A 5,157-nucleotide genomic window follows, 5' to 3' on the forward strand; every position below is an offset into this window, starting at 1 on the left:
ACGAATAATATTTGTGCAATAACAATACGTTTCGTTTTTCTTTTCCCCTTAAGTAATCAGGGAATGGAACGCGTTTGACCAATTTAATGTCTGCCAGCCAACAGTAGAAAAGGTGTAGAGGAAATGGAGAAATTCATAGTGCATGTGCTTTCGTCAATGTGAAAAACTTCTTGTGCGCCGTTAATTTTAGACCGTTTCTATTTTCTATTTATGTATCTAGTACAATGTTCGTACCTGTATAATTTCTGTATTGTACACCACTCCTGTAATAATCCCACCCACGAAATTGACATGATACTGAAGTAAATAACTAAATAATAAATAATTAATTAATTATGAACTACTTGGTGGCGTCGCGTGACCATGAAATATTTCCGACAATAATTGTTACGTGTTTGGAAACTCCCAGTTGCATTTTCCTAGGCACAATTACAGACTCCTGAGAGACATTCAGTGACCATATGAAAGCGTCACTATTGAAGTCTCCGACAGAAGGACGAATGACGAGCACAATGTGCCGCAGAAGAGGGTTTTTTTTACATTTGCAGCAGGCTTCTGGATGCAATAAAAATTCATTCATCTCGAGAGGTTGTGGCATTTGGTCTTCTTTAAGCAGATTGACAACCTGTGTTTCTAATTCATTCGCAGTCTTCACGTTAAATTCATGGTATTATAGACTATGGCTTCACTTTATATCGCTTTGTCAGGAAACTTCGGACGTTATTTGGGTGGTCTTCTTGAGCTTGGCTACTGATAACGAGGGATGAAGGCTAATGTAATGACGCGAGCTAACTGAAGCTCAGCGGTAGTGTCAGCATTCACATCTACGACAAAAAAAAATCGCCGCCCAAGCACTCCATACAGAGGGTTAACCAGCGAAGCTGAAACATGCGGCACCGGTGTTTATCACTGGGTGAAAGCCGACGTCCTATTAAACGACAGCTTGATAGGCTGCCGAATGCACGCTACGCAGTTGCTGCTTGCACTCGGCTGCACGAGCCTGTTCTTGTGCCCCGGCTGCAGCATCGGCACGGCGTAGACAAGCTCATTCCCGCCCGATTCTGCTCGCGGCGTCGCTGATTGAAAGCTGCCTGCTCCTTAGGAGTACGTATGACGCGTGGCCAACCCATTTGGACCCGGGGAGAAACTGCTGCTCGCGCGTTCAGCTGCGACGGAGAGCGATGATATCACTACTGGCGCTGCCAATCGCACGCCTCACTTTCTCTCTTTCTTTTTCGCGCATAGGCATGGGGTTGCACCGGAAGAGTTTTCCGCGTACAGACGACAGGGGGACTGACAGACGAATCGGCTAACCCTATACAGCTTCGGTGTAAAAAAAAAGGAAGAACCCGCCGTGGTTGCTCAGTGGCTATGGTGTTGGGCTGCTGAGCACGAGGCCGCGGGATCGAATCCCGGCCACGGCGGCCGCATTTCGATGGGGGCGAAATGCGAAAACACCCGTGTGCTTAGATTTCATCATCATCATCATCATCATCATCATCAGCCTAGTTACGCCCACTGCAGGGCAAAGGCCTCTCCCATACTTCTCCAACTACCCCGGTCATGTACTAATTGTGGCCATGTTGTCCCTGCAAACGTCTTAATGTCATCCGCCCACCTAACTTTCTGCCGCCCCCTGCTACGCATCCCTTCCCTTGGAATCCAGTCCGTAACCCTTAGTGACCATCGGTTATCTTCCCTCCTCATTACATGTCCGGCCCATGCCCATTTCTTTTTCTTGATTTCAACTAAGATGTCGTTTACCCGCGTTTGTTGCCTCACCCAATCTGCTCTTTTCTTATCCCTTAACGTCACACCCATCATTCTTCTTTCCATAGCTCGTTGCGTCGTCCTCAATTTCAGCAGAACCCTTTTCGTAAGTCTCCAGGTTTCTGCCCCATATGTGAGTACTGGTAACACACAGCTGTTGTACACTTTCCTTTTGAGGGATAGTGGCAACCTGCTGTTCATGATTTGAGAATGCCTGCCAAACGCACCCCAGCCCATTCTTATTCTTCTGGTTATTTCAGTCTCATGATCCGGATCCGTGGTCACTACCTGCCCTAAGTAGATGTAGTCCCTTACCCCTTCCAGTGCTTCGCTACCTATCGTAAACTGCTGTTCTCTTCCGAGCCTGTTAAACATTACTTTAGTTTTCTGCAGATTAATTTTCAGACCCACCCTTCTGCTTTGCCTCTCCAGGTCAGTGAGCATGCATTGCAATTGGTCTCCTGAGTTACTAAGCAAGGCAATATCATCAGCGAATCGCAAGTTGCTAAGGTATTCTCCATCAACTTTTATCCCCAATTCTTCCCACTCCAGGCCTCTGAATACCTCCTGTAAACATGCTGTGAATAGCATTGGAGATATCGTATCTCCCTGTCTGACGCCTTTCTTTATAGGGATTTTGTTGCTTTCTTTGTGGAGGACTACGGTGGCTGTGGAGCCGCTATAGATATCTTCCATTATCTTTACATATGGCTCATCTGCACACTGATTCCGTAATGCCTCCATGACTGCTGAGGTTTCTACTGAATCAAACGCTTTCTCGTAATCAATGAAAGCTTAGATTTAGGTGCACGTTAAAGAACCCCAGGTGGTCAAAATTTCCGGGGTCCTCCACTACGGCGTGCCTCATAATCAGAAAGTGGTTTTGGCACGTAAAACCCCAAATATTATTATTATAAAAGAAAGGAAAGGATAACACGGCGCGACACATCGCGCGCTGATAGATCACACCGCCGTTCTGTCGCAGATAAACCGATATTCTTAAACCGAGGGTAGCATATGCGCTACCCTCGCTCGTGCATTTATCGTCGCACGCATCAAATCGGTTTTATATATGTTTCGCTAAAATTTGTGGAACATTTATGCGGGAAGTTCTTGCGGCTAAACATAACGCTTCAGTGACGTGTACGACAGTCCTGTCTGTACCATTAGGCTGCACTGACGGGAAATCATGCTTCGGAGCGTTCTAGGCTGCAACACCAGACAAAGTGTTGATCTAACACTTCAATAGAAACTCACAAACGCGCAAGAAACATGGCGACCACGATAGTGTGTCGACCTATGCAGACCGCCGACCACGTGTTACTACAATCTTCCGCGCCGTGTACTTGCAAACCTATTTGTCAATACTTCAACTGTTGCTATAAGGCACCCAGCAGCAGCCTGCAGCTTATGGCATAACCTACATTGGTTCATAAACTTAGTAGCACATTTTACGGCTACAGCAGTTAAACGCTCAATGTCGGGTTTGCCCTGTGGGTCCGTCTCTTCCGTTACTTTCATCATGTAAGTTTTCATCAGGCCGTGACGTCAACCCTAGCTTTGTCATTGCAACAGTGTGAAAAACAGAAAAACTTCGCTACCAGGATTTCAATCCAAGTCACTTAAGCATTCTGCATTCAGTATTCGCGCACAGTAGCCAACAGGCCATAGTTTTCAGCAGTGGAAATCTGTAATATTCTGCAGTGGTTAGTAGGACGGTCTTATCCCACCAAACACTTAGTAACTTGCGATTCGCTGGTGATATTGCCTTGCTTAGTAACTCAGGGGACCAATTGCAATGCATGCTCACTGACCTGGAGAGGCAAAGCAAAAGAGTGGGTCTAAAAATTATTATGCAGAAAACTAAAGTAATGCTTAACAGTCTCGGGAGAGAACAGCAATTTACAATAGGCAGCGAGGCACTGGAAGTCGTAAGGGAATACATCTACTTAGGGCAGGTAGTGACGGCGGATCCGGATCATGAGACGGAAATAATCAGAAGAATAAGAATGGGCTGGAGTGCGTTTGGCAGGCATTCCCAAATAATGAACAGCAGGTTGCCGTAATCCCTCAAGAGAAAAGTATATAATAGCTGTGTCTTACCAGTACTCACCTACGGGGCAGAAACCTGGAGGCTTACGAAAAGGGTTCTACTGAAATTGAGGACGACACAACGAGCTATGGAAAGGAGAATGATAGGTGTAACGTTAAGGGATAAGAAAAGAGCAGATTGGGTGAGGGAACAAACGCGAGTTAATGACATCTTAGTTGAAATCAAGAAAAAGAAATGGGCATGGGCAGGACATGTAATGAGGAGGGAAGATAACCGATGGTCATTAAGGGTTACGGACTGGATCCCAAGGGAAGGGAAGCGTAGCAGGGGGCGGCAGAAAATTAGGTGGGCGGATGAGATTAAGAAGTTGGCAGGGACGGCATGGCCACAATTAGTACATGACCAGGGTTGTTGGAGAAGTATGGGAGAGGCCTTTGACCTGCAGTGGGCGTAAACAGGCTGATGATGATGATGATGATGATGATGATGATGATGATGATGATGATGATCCCACCAAAGGCTCTACCTGCGCACGCTGCTCCCTCGACCTGTTAACAACGGTGTGCTGCATCGACGTATTAACGACAGGTTGAGGGAGAAATGCGCGCTTCTGAAAGCTTTGACTGGATGAGGCGTTCTTGCTAAACACCGCAGAATCTGCCTTTGCACGTGTTCACTACACTGTTGCACTACACTGTTGCACTACACTGTTGCACCACACGTGTTCTCCCAAAATAGAAAGCGGAAGAACTGCAGATTATTACTAGAAGCCCTTTGTATATAAATTGAGACAGGCAAGTGCCTGAGCGACCGTTGTATGGCTTTGGTAAAAAAAAAAGAACTGACGGTGGCCCGAATCAAGTTGTCGGTGGCACGAATCAAGTTGTCCCAACTTTCTAACCCTCATTTTTACGCATGCGCGAAGATGTGGCGTTTTCTGTAAACACATGACATGCGTTATTCTTTTAAAGGTTGCTGTAGTTGAAGACCAGCGCTCCACCTTTTCTGTCGCCCTTTTGTCTCTGTACCTGTTTTCGTTTTTTTTATATGCGGCACGATGCGTTTGACATATTTAGCATATACGGGAAAACATGAATATATATAAAAAATTACAACAGACAATACGACAAAGCTGTCTAGGAGCTTTGAGTAGGGCAGATGCATGGCTGTAGCAGAGATGAGGAATAGTTCAATAAAATAGCATCGCATGGCTCCCAAATATGCAGCGAAGAAACTTCCATGTCAACAACGGCAGTATATGAGTAGCTGCCATTTGAGATTCTCCTCTGCGCTCCTAAATGTCTTTATCATGAAATAAAGCCACGTACTCGCCA

The sequence above is a fragment of the Dermacentor variabilis genome, chromosome 4, assembly GCF_050947875.1.
Source record: "Dermacentor variabilis isolate Ectoservices chromosome 4, ASM5094787v1, whole genome shotgun sequence".
NCBI classification, from domain to species: Eukaryota; Metazoa; Arthropoda; class Arachnida; order Ixodida; family Ixodidae; genus Dermacentor; species Dermacentor variabilis.